This window comes from Bufo bufo, chromosome 7, assembly GCF_905171765.1.
Source record: "Bufo bufo chromosome 7, aBufBuf1.1, whole genome shotgun sequence".
In the NCBI taxonomy this organism is placed as follows: Eukaryota; Metazoa; Chordata; class Amphibia; order Anura; family Bufonidae; genus Bufo; species Bufo bufo.
In genome coordinates, this window is record NC_053395.1 from 216,761,458 (window position 1) to 216,781,531 (window position 20,074).

General features: G+C 44.9%; 1 protein-coding gene across 2 annotated transcripts in view; it reads left to right on the forward strand.

The window, feature by feature from the left end:
• ZRANB3 (zinc finger RANBP2-type containing 3) overlaps positions 1-20,074 on the forward strand; it is a 271,436-nt gene that overhangs the window by 93,605 nt on the left and 157,757 nt on the right. The gene's annotated exons all lie outside the window — the stretch shown is intronic.

Consider the following 20,074-nt stretch of genomic DNA (forward strand, 5'->3'; position numbering starts at 1 on the left):
TGGAGGTCTGGATTTGGAGTCACACTCAAAATTAAAGTGGAAAAACACACTACAGGCTGATCCAACTATGATGTAATGTCCTTAAAACAAGTCAAAATGAGGCTCAGTAGTGTGTGTGGCCTCCACGTGCCTGTATGACCTCCCTACAACGCCTATGCATGCTCCTGATGAGGTGGCGGACGGTCTCCTGAGGGATCTCCTCCCAGACCTGGACTAAAGCATCTGCCAACTCCTGGACAGTCTGTGGTGCAACGTGACATTGGTGGATAGAGCGAGACATGATGTCCCAGATGTGCTCAATTGGATTCAGGTCTAGGGAACGGGCGGGCCAGTCCATAGCATCAATGCCTTCGTCTTGCAGGAACTGCTGACACACTCCGGCCACATGAGGTCTAGCATTGTCTTGCATTAGGAGGAACCCAGGGCCAACCGCACCAGCATATGGTCTCACAAGGGGTCTGAGGATCTCATCTCGGTACCTAATGGCAGTCAGGCTACCTCTGGCGAGCACATGGAGGGCTGTGCGGCCCTCCAAAGAAATGCCACCCCACACCATTACTGATCCAATGCCAAACCGGTCATGCTGGAGGATGTTGCAGGCAGCAGAACATTCTCCACGGCGTCTCAAGACTTAGTCACGTCTGTCACATGTGCTCAGTGTGAACCTGCTTTCATCTGTGAAGAGCACAGGGCGCCAATGGCGAATTTGCCAATCTTGGTGTTCTCTGGCAAATGCCAAACATCCTGCATGGTGTTGTGCTGTAAGCACAACCCCCACCTGTGGACGTCGGGCCCTCATATCACCCTCATGGAGTCTGTTTCTGACCGTTTGAGCAGACACATGCACATTTGTGGCCTGCTGGAGGTCATTTTGCAGGGCTCTGGCAGTGCTCCTCCTGTTCCTCCTTGCACAAAGGCGGAGGTAGCGGTCCTGCTGCTGGGTTGTTGCCCTCCTACGGCCTCCTCCACGTCTCCTGATGTACTGGCCTGTCTCCTGGTTGCACCTCCATGCTCTGGACACTACGCTGACAGACACAGCAAATCTTCTTGCCACAGCTCGCATTGATGTGCCATCCTGGATAAGCTGCACTACCTGAGCCACTTTTGTGGGTTGTAGACTCAGTCTCATGCTACCACTAGAGTGAAAGCACCGCCAGCATTCAAAAGTGACCAAAACATCAGCCAGGAAGCATAGGAACTGAGAAGTGGTCTGTGGTGACCACCTGCAGAACCACTCCTTTATTGGGGGTGTCTTGCTAATTGCCTATAATTTCCATCTGTTGTCTATCCCATTTGCACAACAGCATGTGAAATTGATTGTCACTCAGTGTTGCTTCCTAAGTGGACAGTTTGATTTTCACAGAAGTGTGATTGACTTGGAGTTACATTGTGTTGTTTAAAGAGGACCTTTCACTTGTATAAACTATGTGAACTGAGTATGCTGCCATATAGAGCGGCGCCCGGGGATCTCACTGCACTTACTATTATCCCCGGGCGCCGCTCCGTTCTCCCGTTATAGGCTCCGGTACCTTTGCTCCTTAAGTTATAGTAGGCGGGTCTTCCCTTGTCCTGTGGGCGTCTCCTTCTCCTAGGCTGCAGCGCTGGCCAATCGCAGCGCACAGCTCACAGCCTGGGAGAAAAAAACCTCCCAGGCTGTGAGCTGTGCGCTGCGATTGGCCAGCGCTGCAGCCTAGGAGAAGGAGACGCCCACAGGACAAGGGAAGACCCGCCTACTATAACTTAAGGAGCAAAGGTACCGGAGCCTATAACGGGAGAACGGAGCGGCGCCCGGGAATAATAGTAAGTGCAGTGAGATCCCCGGGCGCCGCTCTATATGGCAGCATACTCAGTTCACATAGTTTATACTGGTGAAAGGTCCTCTTTAAGTGTTCCCTTTATTTTTTTGAGCAGTGTGTGTGTGTGTATATATATATATATATATATATATATATATATATATATATATATATATATATATATATATATAATTTTATACAAAGTGTGGTGTATTTGAATTAGACATTTCTCACTAATTGTAATTACTGTATAATTGGTTAAAATCAGCAGAACTAATATGTTACTAGAACATCTATATAAGATAAAAAAATTGCTTAAAGGGGTTGTCCAGCTTCAAAATTTTTTTGCCAGTCCGCCCTTCCCCCCGACCCCAGACAGACCTGTGGAGGAAAGGATACTTACCTGCTCCCCGCTACTGGGTTCTGGCTCATTTGGCTCGCTGTGCTCCCATTCCCTGCTTTGTCAACTTCCCGAATGGACGGAGGTTCATGAGTGCCGCTGCAGTAAACGATTGTACCAAGCAGCATGTGATCCTCTTTCTTCCACTAGCTACACTTCTGTTTGTGTTCATCGTCTGTCCTCTCTTCACTGCCCTGTGCTTTTAGCGCATGCGCAGTGTAGCTGATTGAGCACGTGCCCACGGTAGATGGTTAACGCCGCATGTGCGCCCGCTTCATTCTCTTCCTGGACGGTCCCAGCATCCCGGTTCTTCACATTGTTACAGGTTCCAGAGGTGAGACCTGCATCTGTCAGATCCTGTAAATTAGCTTTTTATGTCTAACATGGGAATACTAGGAACAAATATTGGCCTCCTATAAAAAAAACTGTCATCCCAAGTTGTCACGGCTCCTCTGGGAAATCTCATACACTTACACCACACCACCATTTGAGATGGCCAAGCAGATGAGACAGCAATCTGCTGTGTTGCGGATAATCAGTCGTTCCTTAGATTGTTAGTGCGAATGATCGCTCCATCAACATGCCAGACTAAATTAGCCGACTAGAGATTTAGTTTGTAACAAACGGACTCCATGGTCCTTGAGCACAATGGCAAATGATCATGCCATTGGCATGCAGTTTCAAAAACTTCCAAGTTGGCTGATCACATGTCAGCTTTCGGCATTTCAAACAATACATTCTCAAATGATGGAAGCCGAAATGGGCAAAATCGTCAGTTTCAGCCACGTTTAGTCTTGTGTGCCTTTGACATGTGCAGACTGGGTGCAAGGGTTTAAAAAAACAAAAAACACTGCAGATGTGTTGTACGTGTTGACAGGGGGTACCGGAAACTGGCGAGATGGGAGCTCTGTGCTGGAAATAGAGCATAGGAAACCTTGGATTTTTCTTTTGTCCTTCCGGTTCCCAGTCTTGAAAAATCCCTTTAATATTAGGAGTAGTTCCGCTTCTTTATACATTTTAATTTACAGAATTTTTTTTAATTTTTTTTCTGTTTTCTAGGATCCTGATTGTGCCTTTATATAGCCGTATAAATACATTTAGTAATTTTCTTTGCCTGTTGTATTCCAATTAACAAATTAATAGACTATGGAGAGAGGTTGTGTATATACCCACAGGACAATCCCGGGAATCATCTGGCACAGTTCCTTGGCTCAGCAACACTGTGAGTGTTATTTGCAATCCAAAATTTTTTTTATATTTTTTTTTTAAGCGGTGCCTCCATTTTGGTAGCAGATGGTGAGCCACAGATTTGTCTGAGGCTCTCTGCTAGAATTTCGGAAATCGCAGCAATAGGTTACGAACCCCTAGAAAGCGAGGTAAAATGAGCTGATGGTGCATGTATTATCTGCAAATCCTTGTAAATTTTAATAGCACAACTTGTCATGCCAGCAATTTACACTTAAAGGGGATGTGTGAGAAGAGCCCCCATCCTTTATTCTTGCATTAGATCTACAGCGTGGTATTGTCTCAGAAGGGGGCAATATGTAACGAGCATGCTGGTGTCTACCCCATAGCGAGAAATCTTCTAGGAACACTGCACTTTTACAACAGAGACTCATTAAAGGGACACTACTGGTGTAAATAGTACTTATACTTAATGCAGGGCCTGAGGGGGAAGTGCATGACACAAGGCTTGATATCTCACCAGAAGGTGTCATGCTCTGCCCCTATTGCACTAAACATAGGACTAACTTATTTATGGCCTCTGTTTATCATCTACTTTTGGACGTAATTGTTAAATGGATGCCATAAAGGGGTCCTGTTAAAAAAAAAAAAAACTTTTACGGGGCTGGCTCATTTGGGACATGGATGGCATATCGCCTAGGATATAACATCGGTGTCAGATAGGTGTGGATCAGCTCCTATCTAGAGAACAGGGCCTATGAAGTGAAGGAGCGGTGTGCTCTCCATTTATCGCCATGGCTATTTTCAGAGCCCCCTTAGTGGTGCCGAAGGTGGTTGCGCATGCGCGAATACTCTGTTCATTTCAGGGCATGTCTTATTAATATGCCATCAAGGTTCCAGATAGGCCAAGCCCTTTTAAGTTTGTCTATGTAGCTTGCTCTGTCGGAATGGATGTAGCTAATGGTTTGTTTTTTTTTGTTCCGAAGATCGGGAATTAAACATTTTTTCCTTGCTGCTGACCACCCAACAAGCAAGGTGCAGCAGCACATCTCTGCCGGTAAACAGGAGGTCTGCTGCCGCTAATGGGAGGCGAGTGATTGTAGTAATAATTCTTCGTCCCCCCATTGAATTTGCATCGGGCCCTGCATAATTGAGCATCAGTCTACTTGTATAGTTGATCGTCGCCTGTTGGGGGCTGAAATTGCGCCTTATAAAAGGACTCTTATGGGGTCATTTATTAAGACCGGCTTTTTCAATGCTGCGCTGGTGCTTGATGCTGCGATGCAACTAAGTTTTGTAGAGGCACAGGCCTCTACTTAATTTAGGTGTGTCCACTGCCGGCCAAAATCTATCCCTTCTTTGCTGGCATAGACAGATAATTTTCTATGCCTAAAACGGACACAAAAAATGATAAATGAGGGGCTGGCCTAACCCCTTTCCCAGCACGCCCCCCTTTTTTTTTTAAAAAAGAACTGGCGTACGTAGCGTGGAAGGGGAAGACGTTTTAGATTTGGTCGCAAATCCACTTTGCGACCGCATCTGCAACAAACAGCAAAAATTGGCATATACGGTATCTATTCATAAATGACCTCCTTAGTTTTTTGGGGGGTTTGAATCACATAATATTAAATTATTGATATTATTGCCTTTTGTTAAACAAGCGGGTGTGGACCCACTGTGCCACTGACTGGCTATACCCTGGAGGGGCGTGACTAAGCAACTACCTGGTCTTCACTAGAGCCTCTGATGGTGAGGATAGGCTTGGGCCTGTTAGGGTAGTTGCCAGGTGCCACACCAGAGCAGTCCCCGAGTCAGTGGCAGCTGACCAGGAGGGAAAGGACGTGGTCAGAAAGTCCGTGGTTAGAGGCAGGCGGCAAACATGCAAAATCTGCAATGTGACCGCTTTGAAACCACAGCACGGCTGTACCCAGGGGTATTTTCACACTATTTAAAAAATAATAATAAAAAATGCTTATTTTTTTTTATTTTTTAAGCAAATGTTACATCCTAGCCAATGGGTATTTCTAAAAGCCCTACAAACAGTGACTTTTCAAGGTAATTTCCTACCATCCTTTGTAGGTTAGTCTGGGTGTAATTTTTTTCAGATGCTTTGTCTTAGACGTCTCTATATGAAAAAAAAAATCTGGAAAAAAAATGATGTGACTACAAAAACACTGTCCTTGTAAAAAAATAAAATAAAATAAAAATCATGGTGCTTTTTGCAAGCCAAAAAATAAATAAATAAATGCCAATGTGATACAATTCTGTGCATTGCAATGGTTGATTACAGGGATTCTAGGAATTACCGTATGTGGTGGATGTGACGCACACCATCAGTTGCAGGAAGGAAAACCGCACTGCTTCGATCATGTGTGACGTTCCGAGTCGCTTTCTGAAATGTAACTGAATTAAAAACTCATTGGATTTTTAAATGTGGAGGGGTAAAAGATTCCCTTTGAACCTTTATATTACTAACAAGGAACAACAGGAACAATGGAAATGCCCCTATACGCAATCCCCAAAAAAGTATATTCAGCACTTCACAAGTTAGTAAAAATGCGTGCAATATTTCCCTTCCGTTTTCTTCTGATGGGTCCTGTTTATGTTTGGCTGTCGATTGAATATATTAAGCTCTGTTCCTGCACTTGTTGTTTGCTCCGAATGAAACCTTTTCTCTGCATGTAATTTAAGGGTGATCAATATGTGTATGGGAGATGGCGGGGCACGCCTAATGACCATAAATATTGCAGTGTGGAGTAATTTACTGGCAGACGCTCGGCCATGTACAAATCACAACCTCCCCTACTTCTCTTCCTTCCTATTTGCTTGTTTAATGATCAGGACTCTGTCAGTCCATGTCAGTGAGCAGAATAGACGGGCACCGGATTGAAAAAGTAATAGACGGTGGCTAGTTTAATACATTTGCATTTTAGTCCATTTTTAAATTTCAGAGTGCAAGGACAAAGACAGAATGTGGAAATGTATACGCTTGAAATCCGTTTTTCACTAAGACGTAAAGGACGTAAAAGGGCCGTCTGCGGACGAGCTGATCACATGGTATCCTGCTGTTGGAACCCCAAGCAATCAAATAAAATCTAGGAGGGGACCTGGGAACAAGGGGCGAAAATGAAGTATTATGCCTCATTCACACGTCAGTAGTGGATAGGTTTAAAAAATGAACCTTATAAAAAGCGGCGCTGCTGCAGAAGACAGGACTCAAATAGATAAAATAAAGTGGGTCTTTATTTATATTGGTCTACGCGTTTCAGGGGCGGACTGCCCCCTTCATCAGGACAATATGTCATTACATATTGTCCTGATGAAGGGGGCAGTCCGCCCCTGAAACGCGTAGACCAATATAAATAAACAGTCACTGCTCCCCGCGCCTCCTGCATACTAGTGAGTGCCGTCCGCCACTAGCTGTTCTGTAGAGATCACTTCTCAGCAGCCTTCTCATTATCACCACAATCAGGATTACAATAGCACATAACACCTATATATAAAGAACACAAGATCCACCATTCATAAGAGGAAATTGTCACAGCTCAACTCCTCCCCCTCCCTGCACAGTGACTTCTATGTCACTGTGGTCTGTGGCCTATGGTCTGTGGCTGCGTTGTGTTTGATAGAGTGAAATGCAATTTGGCATCCAAAACCTTGAACGGTGACGAAATGATTTTCTTTGTTTAATCCAGAGGATGCAGATTTTTATGTGTCGCAGTTGAGAGGACTGGAGCTAACCGCTTTGCATATTAGTTGGAAGCTAACAGTGAAATTTAATTCTGGCAAAATTTCATATTTTTTTTATTTTTTTTTGGAGTTATATTTTTGTATTGCAAGATGGATAGACGCTATTTAATTACAAAGAATTAAATTTGAAGGAAAAAAAATAATAGAACGAATAATGAAAGATGAATTACTTGAATGCAATTAAAGGGGTTCTCCCACTTGTAATATTGCATATCATAAGTATCTGATTGATGGGTGAGTGACTACCGCGACCTCCGCTGATCCCAAGAGTTAGTTTTCTGAGTACTCCTTTCTTTATTGTAATACTTTTTGAGGGTATGGCCACAAGGGGCATATTTTCCACCCCCGACTCGGATTTTGCTATGATTCCGTGTGGCTGCAAAATCTGAATGAGGCTACTTTCACACTTGCGGCAGGACGGATCCGACAGGGCTGTTCACCCTGTCGGATCCGTCCTTCCGCTATTTCGCCGTGCCGCCGGACCGCCGCTCCGTCCCCATTGACTATAATGGGGACGGGGGCGGAGTTTTGGCGCAGCACGGCGGTGCACGGCGAAAGCCGCCGGACTAAAAAGTCGGACATGCAGGACTTTTTAGTCCGGCGGCTTTCGCCGTGCTGCGCCCGGAGCTCCGCCCCCGTCCCCATTTATAGTCAATGAGGACGGAGCGGCGGCACGGCAAAATAGCGGAAGGACGCATCTGACATGGTGACCAGCCTGTCGGATCCGTCCTACCGCAAGTGTGAAAGTAGCCTTACGTGTGGATTTTTCCTGGATTTTGCTGCGGACTTCATCCTTTCTTCCTACGCGCTTCAAGGGGTGAAATATGTGTTGGAAATCCAAAGCACAAACCGAAATGTTAATTACCACTGCAGATTTTTCTGCAGAAGAGATTTCGTGAAATCTCAACCATTTTACTGCAGTATTTAGCGCAATTGCTGCCTGCACCGTCATTGCTGAAATTCCAGCTTGTTTGGATTATATATGTATTTGTCTGGATTATAAGTACCCTTAAAGGGGGTTGTGCCACCATTAAATTTCATGCTGATATAATTGAGCCTGAAAACGAGTTACTTTTTCGCAAAAAACGGAACAGATCAGGAAAGAAACAACGGACGTGTGAATGGACCCTTAATAGGACATAAAACAAGAGTCACCTTGTGGTTCATCAGTCGAGGTCTCCCTTAGGGTCCATTCACACGTCCGTTGTTTCTTTCCTGATCTGTTCCGTTTTTTGCGGAACAGATCTGGACCAGTTCTGTACCAATTCATTTTAAATAGATCCTGAAAAAAACCGACAACTCAAAGTCTGATTTTTTTTTTTCAGGACCCATTGAAAATGAATGGGTACACAACTGGTCCAGATCTGTTCCGCAAAAAACGGAACAGATCAGGAAAGAAACAACGGACGTGTGAATGGACCCTTATGGGCAGACTGAATAGGATTGAACACGAGGCTTGTGCATCATTTTTTCCATTGAAGCCTTAAAGAAAGTTAGGGAAATCAAATATCTGCTTGAAAGAGGTGAAGCAAAAAAGAGGAAGAGGACAACCAATGACAGGATGGATGGAGATGATCACAGAAGTTGTGAACGTGTTTTGGAGAACAGATCATTCAAGCAGCCTTCAGGAGACAGAACTGTCCTGAGTTGTCTGCTTTGGATTACCCAAACTACTTAGAAGGATCCATCAACAAATGAGCTGATCACAAAGTGTCTGCTGGGATCTCAAATAATCAGCTGTAATCTATGGAGAATCCTCGCACTAAGTGTTAAACTTCAGCGCCCCTACAGGAGACATGAAGTATTACACAGTGCTTGTTCATATCAGTGAGTTATGTATATAATGCAGGACATTTCTCTTCATTCTCCACTTTGACCAAGAGCTAAAGGTCCTGAATAGATGGCCCTCCCTCTTTTAATTCCTTGAAGGGGTGTATAAAAATGGGTTTTCTAAGATAGACACCCCTTTACGGATGAGAACCTGAAGTAAATTGGTTCCTATTGATGTTCCATGCTTTTCTTCATGTCGATGCTTCAATAGTGGAGAACCCCTTTAAGATAATAGTAATATGAGATGATACTAGGGGATGGTACTTTGAGACTTGGGTCTCAGCCTAGGTCTCCAGGCTGTTCTTCGTCCCATGCTTTATCGGCCTTTCTATCGTGGTTTCCTCACCTGTCCGCCACCCTCGGTTTATGGATTAGCAGAGCGCACTGGTTGTCTTATAAATTACATCTGCGATGCAGGACGCCACGGCTTCGGCATCTGAAGACCTTTCTCGAGATTGATTCAAGAGAATTCAGAATTGGTTGCCTTGTTTCTGCCGAAAGTTAAATATCAAGCTGCTGAAGTAATAATTTTGTTTCTTCGACGCGCTCATTGATTCCATTTATTAAAAGTGTGATGTCATTTGTTGACATTGGAGAAGACAGCTGCTTCTGTTATAAAAGCCAGGTTTAGACGTTTTATTGCCTTTGATCCGAGTCGCCTCTGCCTGGCCACATCACTATAGGTACAGCGCACTCCATATTGATCAAGATAAAGCGAAAGTTTTTTTTTTTCTTTTTCTTTATAGTTGAATTTTGCCACAAGAAAAATTAATCTATTGAACGATGACAGCTTCGGAGATACGTGACCTGAGTCTCAAGGAAGGAGAAATCAGATCGAATTGAGCTTAGACTTAGCTCTATCCCTTTGGAGGGGGCTGGGGTAGGAAGGGATTGTTTAATGGAGGTTTTTTTGAGTAGTATATAAGCATAAACTTTTAATAAAATGTCCTAACAAAAGTAAGAGAAGGATGGATAGAACATAAAAAGTCACCTAAATGTACTTGGACCAATCATTGTGGACCATATTGTAATCAGTATGGTTGCTCATAAATATTAGTGGTTTTCTTTTTTTTTCTTTTTTTTTTAAATGGTCACAAAGGTTAAAAAACTAAAAGTAAACCATACTTTCCCTCAAAGATCTACTGCCGTTTCGGTCCTCACTGATCTTCACCACTGTGGTGCTATAGCCACTGTTTGGCTGGGCTTTTCCCAACCAGCGGAGGAATGGATGCGGGTGGGTATATATTTTTTTTTTTGCCCAATTTTCAAAAATAGTGTTTACCAGGAAAACCCCTGTTAAGATTTTGCCCCATTTAGCTCCTTTGTAACAGATCAATTAGCCAACCCTTCTACATGCCAGTCGTTGATTGGCCTCTTTTCTGACCTCCAGACAATGTGAATGGTCAAAGCAGTCACTAAAGCTCTACTCTCTAGACTCCTTCTGAGACTGTTTTAAAAAGTTGGAGGCAGCACCCAAAATATAGCCAAGTGAAAAGGACTTTAATCCTTGCCCGTCTATTTTTGGTTTGCTTGATGGGTGAGTTGGACCAAAATCACAAGGAGGCGTGCACGGGCTACCCCTGTATTAAACTTGAGGCACCCCAAAGGGGACAAGATAATGGAGGTCTGGTCATGCCCAGCCCTTGGGCTTATTTGGCAGGCGTCCCCCCCAAAGTTATCTGTTAGAGCAATATTGTAACTTCCTTTATATGAAGCTCTTGAGGCAGATAAGTTCATAGTATACCTTATTCATACCCCTACTTTCACTGTCCACAAATTATGGGGTGAGGTCCCTAAAGTATAATCTATTAATGATGCTACGCATAATAGGCTCATAAGTGACACTCCCTGGTTACCCAGTCTATATTTTCTGGAGGGCTTTGAGTGGTGGAGATTAGGGCTTGGTAATATTGTGAAAAAATATTGATTATTTTCCATTTAGTGACAGAACTGGAGCAGGGATCTGCTATCAACAGTTCCTGGAATTACGCCCTTTTTCTTCTCCTGGCGCTCTCCAAAATCTGGCGCCACCTACAGGGAAGGAGAGCAATGACGGCTACACTTTCATTTGCTGTACAGGTCCCTTGTGACCGCGGTGCACACTGATCAGCCAGTGAAAAATTTTTTTTATATGGTGATTGTTCAAAAAGACAACATTGCCGGGCTCTAAAAGGGCGAATTAATCAAATTAATTTGATCGATCACCCAGCCCTAGTAGAGACAGAATGGTATTAGGAGGTTACCACATATACTGTAGTCTGATGGCACCTTTAAAGAGGTTTTGGTTATCTCCTATCCCCTAACTGATAGGTGGGCGTCCAACCGCTGGCCCCCCTACTGACCACCAAGAACTGGAGCCCCAATCCAGATGGAGCATCACGTCAAGCTCACACCCTGCCATCCATTCATTCTTTATGGGACTGCTGGAGATAGTCGAGTACAAAACTGGGCAGCCTGAGGAGCAAAACGTGCCCAGCCGATTTACTGCATATGAGCGAGGGTGGTAGACATAATGTATACTTTACAGTACGAAAGTTTGGGCAACCTTGTTAATCGTCATGATTTTCCTGTATAAATTGTTGGTTGTAATGATAAAAAATGTCAGTTAAATATATCATATAGGAGACACACATATAATATATCATATAGGAGACACACATATAATATATCATATAGGAGACACACACAGTGATATCTGAGAAGTGAAATGAAGTTTATTGGATTTACAGAAAGTGTGCTATAATTGTTTAAACAAAATTAGGCAGGTGCATACATTTGGGCACTGTTGTCATTTTATTGATTCCAAAACCTTTAGAACTAATTATTGGAACTTAATTTGGCTTGGTAAGCTCAGTGACCCCTGACCTACATACACAGGCGAATCCAATTATGAGAAATAGTATTTAAGGGGGTCAATTGTAAGTTTCCCTCCTCTTTTAATTTTCTCTGAAGAGTAGCAACATGGGGGTCTCAAAACAACTCTCAAATGACCTGAAGACGAAGATTGTTCACCATCATGGTTTAGGGGAAGGATACAGAAAGCTGTCTCAGAGATTTCCGCTGTCTGTTTCCACAGTTAGGAACATATCGAGGAAATGGAAGACCACAGGCTCAGTTCGAGTTAAGGCTCTAAGTGGCCGACCAAGAAAAATCTTGTATAGACAGAAGCGACGAATGGTGAGAACAGTCAGAGTCAACCCACAGACCAGCACCAAAGACCTACAACATCATCTTGCTGCAGATGGAGTCCCTGTGCATCGTTCAGCCATTCGGCGCACTTTACACAAGGAGATGCTGTATGCGAGAGTGATGCAGAGGAAGCCTTTTCTCCGCCCACAGCACAAAAAGTGCCGCTTGAGGTGGGCTGAAGCACATTTGGACAAGCCAGCCTCATTTTGGAATAAGGTGCTGTGGACTGATGAAACTAAAATTGAGTTATTTGGCCATAACAAGGGGCGTTATGCATGGAGAAAAAAGAACACAGCCTTCCAAGAAAAACACCTGCTACCTACAGTACAATATGGTGGTGGTTCCATCATGCTGTGGGGCTGTGTGGCCAGTGCAGGGACTGGGAATCTTGTCAAAGTTGAGGGACGCATGGATTCCACTCAGTATCAGCAGATTCTGGAGACCAATGTCCAGGAATCAGTGACAAAGCTGAAGCTGTGCCGGGGCTGGATCTTTCAACAAGACAACGACCCTAAACACTGCTCAAAATCCACTAAGGCATTTATGCAGAGGAACAAGTACAACGTTCTGGAATGGCCATCTCAGTCCCAAGACCTGAATATAATTATAGCACTCTTTCTGTAAATCCAATAAACTTCAGTTCATTTCACTTCTCAAATATCACTGTGTGTGTCTCCTATATGATATATTTAACTGACATTTTTTATCGTAACAACCAATGATTTATACAGGAAAATCATGACTATTAACAAGGTTGCCCAAACTTTCGCATCCCACTGTATATTTCGTTAATGCCATCCTATCTCTGTCTGCATGCTGCGTTATATGGAAAATTTAACAATAACTCCTTCTGGTCACATTTCAGTATCCCAGATGCTTTATATAGCCCTGATGGGTACACCGCTTGCTCCTGCCTACGAGGAGCAGAAACGATAATTTATTAGAATGAACCATTGATCCTAATTTAGGGATGTACTGGCTGCAGTTATGGAGACCTAGTAGCAATGCTCCCTAGGAAAATAATATGCAAAAAAGTATCTCCCAGAGAAAGAGAACCGTGCCTCCTGCGGAAGTGGCTGCCTATCTGTCAACGTTCGACTTTTTCAGCAAGTCTTGGAACATGACAAGTGGACGTAGCGCATGCGCAGACTGCTGTTTCAGGGTGCTTGCCCCTCATGGTGATGTTTCTGACTGGCTGTCCCAAGGCTCCTTAATCAACAGCCAATGGAAAATTGAATCGTAAGACATGTCTACCGTCACTTTTCCCCCCGGCACATATCTTTAGCTCTAAGGTCTTTGAATGTTTAAACTATCAATACATCGACTGCTGTTGAAGTAGAGGAGTTCGGATAAAATATATCTCTCCATCAATATACAAATCAGCGTGTCGCTATAGATGATGTTGATCTAATGACCAAGATGCATGCCGCTCTCCGGCAACTGGAATATTTAGCCAATTAGATTTCTGGCGGAGCGCCAAGTCTCCTCGGCAGGCGGCAGTTATTTTAAGAGTTTGTCGGGGGCTCGTTTTCTTTCACTTATGTACTTTTCTCAGTCTACGATGGCGTTACATAATCAGGAGTCCTGTTATAAATACATGCCGGCAGGAAAGGCAGGAGACGATAACGAGCAAAAATCGAGAGGCTTAACAGTCTTCGCACAAGTGTCACCCGCTAGAGTCTTGTCGAGAGCAGTAATTTCTGATATCAAAAACACATAATTTGAAAGATATTGTTTCTGCCTTGACGTGTAATCTTAACGATTTCTTCGTCTGCTGTATTTCAGCCTTGACAATGGCTAATGAATGGGATAGAAAAAAAAACCGGACCTCTTTTTGTCCAATGCCTGCAGTCTGCCTTCTAAAACAGCAAATTCATACTTGCCTGCTCCCTGCCTCTCCGGTCACATGCTCAGCTGCAGCCAGTGACTGGCTTCAGTGGTGATGTGCAGTTTATGGCCACGTCACTGCTGAAGCCAGTTCTTGGCTGCAGCAGTGCATATGACTATGTCCAGGCAGCGCCAGATGTAAACACTCCAGCTACCAGAAAATAGAGGCAACGTGGAGGACCAGAGCAGTAGGGAGCAGGTACCGCTAGTTTTACACTAGCATCAGACATCTCCGTCAGGGAGCAGCCTGCCAGGGATGTCTGGATCCGGCCCCGCCGGACGCTACCGTATACCCACCGGCCTCATTAAAGAGCTGAACCTGGACATACCCAGAATTTCACCCAGACAGCCCCCCTGACGAGCATCGGAGCAGTTCATGCTCCGATGCTTTTCTTTGCCCTGCGCGAATCAGGCATTTTGTTGAGTTTCGGTGACGTCACCGACACTGATGGGCGAGCTTTATAGCTGCCCTAGCCTGTAAAACGGCTGGGGCAGCGCTAAAGCATGCCCATCAGAGCCGGTGATGTCACAGAACACACTGCTGGGCGGAAGCCTCTGCCCGGCAGTGTGTTATAGTAAATAAAGAGCCCTTGCCCTGCGCGATCCTGTGCAGGGCAAGGGAGAGCATCGGAGCATGAACTGCTCCGATGCTCAAGTCAGTGGGCCTGCCTGGGTCAAATTCTGGATATGTCCAAGTTCAGCTCTGAACCTGGACAACCCCTTTAACTAAGCAGAGATCTGGCCGCAACCTGGCAAACATGCCAAGAATTGGCTGGACTAAAACCGCTGCATATTTGCTAGGCTGTGGCCGGATCTCCGCCAGTCCCCATTATAGTTAATGGGGCAGGACGACAAGGCATTAGCATCCGGCATTGCCGGAATGCAGAGAGGTAAGCCTGTCGGATCTAAAAGTGTTAGTGTGACTGGCCGCTCCGTGCATTGGCGACCGCAATTTGCGGTCCCCAATGCACAGCAACATCTGTGCAGCAGCCGCAGACAGATCCAGACCCATTCAACTTGAATAGGTGCGTGATCTGTCCGTGCCGCAAAAAAGTAGTGCATGCACTACTTTTTGCGGTTCGGAGGCACGGACTGAAAACCCACGGAAGCACTCCATAGGGCTAACATGGGCTTCCGTTCCGTGCCTCCATTCCGCATCTCACGGATTGCGGACCCATTGAAGTGAATGGGTCTGCGATCCGTGAGGCGGGATGCTTACGGCCAGTGCCCGTGTATTGCGGACCCGCCGTATGCAGGCTGCAATACGGCCACGGGCAGCACACGGTTGTGTGCATGAGCCCTAAGAATGAATTTTCTGTTTCAGGAGGCAGACTGCGGCACTAGATGATAAAAAGTAATTATTAACTTTTAGTCCAGCTGCCTCTCGCCGTGCGCTGCTGTGCTGCTCGGGGCACATGTGAACTAGCGGCAGGACAGATCAGACAGGCTGTTCACCCGCCGGAACAGCCTGTCGGACTCCTCTACCGTAGTGTGAAAATACCCTTATACTGAATCCTCTCCAATAGACAGTATTTCAGTCTGCTCAGCTCCTCCTGCACATTGGACTGCATTTTCATGGTGTAAGGTTCCCTTTAAAGACGACATAGAGACCGTGATTATGCATCTGTGCTTTCCAGAGCGCTCTGTACTGTAGGGTTTCATCAGTCCTGTTCGATGTTTTAAACACGCGGGGTACCGATCTACAGAAACTATCTCGGAGAAACGGAGTAGATGAATCATCTAAGAAGCACCGCTGCAGGTTCGCCGTTTCATCTAAGGTTCAGGTCCCCTTTTGTGTACAGCCCCATAGAAGTGAATGGGTCCGGATTCAGTGCGGGTGCAATGCGTTCACCTCACGCATTGCACCCGCGCAGAAATCTCGCCCATGTGAAAGGGGCCTAAGGGTGAATAGGACAAGGGTTCCAGCCCCTAATGGGGCTAATAGTAAGTAAAAAAAAACAAAAAAAACCCACTAAGCCTACTTTCACACTTGCGGCAGTGTGATCCGGCAAGCAGTTCCGCCGATCTGGATGTGACTGAAAGCATTTGTGAGATGCATCCGGATGCGGATCCTTCTCACAAATGCATTGCAAGAACGAATCCATCTCTCCGCTTGTCATGCGGACAGACGGATCCGTCTTGTATCTCTTTACACATTTTTACCTGTCTGTGCATGCGCAGACCGGAAGGACGGATCCTGCATTCCGGTATTTTGAATGCCGGATCCGGCACTAATACATTCCTATGGGGAAAAATGCCGGATCCGGCATTCAGGCAAATCTTCAGTTTTTTTCGCCGGAGATAAAACCGTAGCATGCTGCTGTTTTATCTTTTGCCTGATCAGTCGAAATGACTGAACTGAAGACATCCTGATGCATCCTGAACGGATTACTCTCCATTCAGGATGCATGGGGATATGCCTGATCAGTTCTTTTCCGGTATAGAGCCCCTGTGACAAAACTCTATGCCGGAAATGAAAAATGCTAGTGTGAAAGTACCCTAAAATATTAAGTTTAAATCCCCCCTTTCCCAATTTTACATATAAAATATATAAACAATAAATAAATAAACATATTACATAGCGCTGCGTCCGAAAAGTCCAAACTATTAAATTATTAAAAAATATCTCCTATGCGGTGAGCATTCGCCATTTTTTAGTCACCTTGTCACCCCAAAAAATAGGATAGGACTGTTCTATTATGGGCCGAACGTTTCATAAAATGCGAAATGCACGCGGCTTTTCTTTTTCTTTTTGCGACGTATTAAGTATCGCAATACTTTTGTATGGTGACGAAAGCGAATCAAAATTTTGGTATCGAAACAACCCTACGCCAATCTGAGCGTTGTCCGGATACCAAAATTTTGATTCTGTTTTGATTTGGCGACTAAAAATTTAATTTGGCTCCTAAATTTTTCAGTTCAGGAGCCAATGGCTATAGGTATTTTTTTAGTCTGGAGCACTGCTTTAAGGATCTCATTTCCAGAATCCAGATGCTTCTGCTCGGTGTGAGAACGTTCTCAGTTTGACTCTTCGTCACAGAAAACAGACTCGATGCTGTTTGTGGTTAGAGATAACTGAGCAGGTGCATCCTCACTCTCCGTAAACTTCCGCTTATCGCGGTTTCCTTGAAGGAAGAAGAAGTCGTCATGTAAAATCTCTCTAGGACTTGTCATTAAACCTTCATCGTCGCAGTTTGGCGCACAGTTCACCAAAGGGAGGTGGTTCTTTAAACCAAAATCTAGGTTAAGCCATAGCAATCCCAGGTCCTTACTCCTCCCAGATGAAATCAATGAGGTGGTGGAGTGCGGAGAGACGGCGCTCTGCTGTGCGTTCGGCCGCTTTTCCTTTTTATCGCTCCCTCCCTGCGCCGCATCCCTCTCACGCTGGTTTTAATGTGTTTGTGTCCCAGACTCGTGTTGAGTGCTGCTGCAGTGACCCATTTAAACCCCCCCTTGAGGTCTCTTTAAAGTCGTATCGCGAGCTGGAGATGGCACCACTATAGTCTCTCCTTACACTGCAGATAATCACTGAAACACAAGCTCCTCGCGGGCCTCCAAAATGAAGGTCAGGCCCGCCGAAGAAGCAATAAACGGAGTTTTAAATAAATGGCTCCTCTGGCACTGGTATCATAATCCGGGTGATAAAAAGCTGTGCAAGGAATGTGACCGTGAAGGTCTCTCGCCCTGCTGTAGATCCGCAGGAGGCCCTAAAACAGCAGCCACCGATGCAGCATTGCTTAAACATTACAATAAAAAGTCAGTTTCCCCCCCCCCCCCCCTTGCCTGCATTCACTCCGAATACTGCAGAACAATTTAAAGGGATTCAATAGGGTTAGAAAAACATGGCTGCTGTAATCCAAAAACGGCGCCACACCTGTCCACAGAGTATCTGTGGTATTGCAGTGAAATCCATCAGTTCATGGCTGCTTTGGGTCCTTGTCGGTTTGGAGGTAGATTGGTCCCATGAAGATTGCAGATAATCACTTTGGTGACGTGTGTTATTGACTTGCCGTTTTAGCAAGTGACCCCAACGGTCATGGGACTAAGCCACTTCCAGCCAGGGATCTCAAATTTGCAGGAATGGGCGATCACTAGAGATCTCAATGGTCAAGCCCCCCCACCTATCTATCTGCAGAACCTGTAGCTTGACGGAATACCCCTTAACGTTTCTCAGCAGCCCTCGGCAGTGGTGCGATCTAACAATGTGGCCCTCGGGTTGAAGAATGCTGTGCCTCCCGGGTCTAGAGGATGGAAACCTGTCCCGATCGCGTGCTGATGCCTTTATAACCGTGAATTCACACCAGAACTATCCGTGCACCCGGACACAAATGGGAAGTCTGGAGGATTGGACTGCTTTTGATAGCGTTACAGCTGCTGAAGGGTTAAGCTTGTTTGTTTCGAGTTATTAGATTAATCCGGCACGCACCGGCAATTTCTCTTAACTGCGAGAATGCATTAAGATGACGACTGTTGTTACTTTAAGAAAGCCGGAGAGACGGTCGCTGCAGCTGTGTTGCTCAATTGATCTCGTTCCCCAGGGGTCCCTCGCTATTTGAAATGCACGCGGCGCCTCGTTCCCGGTACCCAGGAAAGGATGGTTGTTACTAAAAACAAATTGATTGATAAATAGAAAATTGCTTTATTTCCTTATTTAATTGTTGTACTTTTTTTTTTTTTTTTTCCTTTTGCGCCAGTTCCTCCACCTGAGATCAATGATTATTACCTGCAAGACTCTACTAGTTTGTCTTCGGTTTCTGAGGTTAACCTCTGCGGTGCCGGTTGTGTCCATCAGCTGACACTTGAGGGAACGCAGGTGTTCGTGCGCGTTCTACCGGGACCAGTAGTGCCCATAGGACCATGGGGAGAATGCATTAGGACTGTCGTTTCAGACATTAGTCTTAGGGCTCATGCACACGGCCGTTGTTCAGCTGTGCCCGTATTGTGGTCCTGCAATATGCAGGCATCGGCCGTGTGCACCCCGCATCACGGATGCGGACGCATTCCCTTGAATAAGACCACAATCTGGAAGGTCGATGCGGAATGGAGGTGCTACAGAGTGCTTCCGTGGGGTTTCTCTCCGTGCCTCCTCACCACAAATAAATTCAAGTTGAATGGGTCTGGATCCATCGCGGCAGCCACACGGATGTTGCCCGTGCATTGAGGACCACAAATTGTAACGGCCGAGCAACGGCCGTGTGAATGAGCCCTTAGTAAAAAGTATGCCAGCCTGACAAGCGCCAAGGAGCAGGTGTAGGTTTTAGGTGTAATTGACTAAAACATTTTGGTGGAAATAATAATAAATCTGGTGGACTGCTTAGACCACAAAAAGTGATGTGTAGTAAACGAGTGAAAAGTTGCAAATTCTTTAACAAAATTGGGTTTGTGCAACATTTTTCAATTTGGCGCCACTTTTCTACTGCAGGGGGGCTTGATAAATTCCCCCGCCCCTTTGACTGCTGACGGTGATCAGTCTGACAAAAGAAGCGCCCATTCAGATACAGATCTCTAAATCCAATATACAAACATAAATGCTAATGCCTGTAGGCACCACTAGGGGAGCTCATGACCAGGGTGGATTTGATTTAAATCACGATTTAAATCACTAGTCAGTAAGGCTTGATTTAAATCATAGTTTTCTACATAAAGACTAATTCTTGCTGGTATAACTTATAATATGCAAGTAGATGAAGATTTTTAGAATAACTTTTCATATTAGTTTGATTAGGTTGATTCTGTATTCATAGGTTTGTAGAAGTTAGGATTAAGGTATTTTTCTCTACTCTGTTCATGTTATAACATTTTTGCTGTGAAGAAGAGGCATGTGATCTCTGCTGAGTCAAATTCAGTTTTGAGAACTGTAAAAGTAAACCAAGCATCTGTGATAATATCTTGTAGGCAGAGAAACTGCCCAATAATCTTACAAAAAACCCTGGAAGAGCATGACATTGTGAATGGATTAATGGAAGTTATTTACCCAAATAATCACACATATAGAAACATAGAATGTGTCGGCAGATAAGAACCATTTGGCCCATCT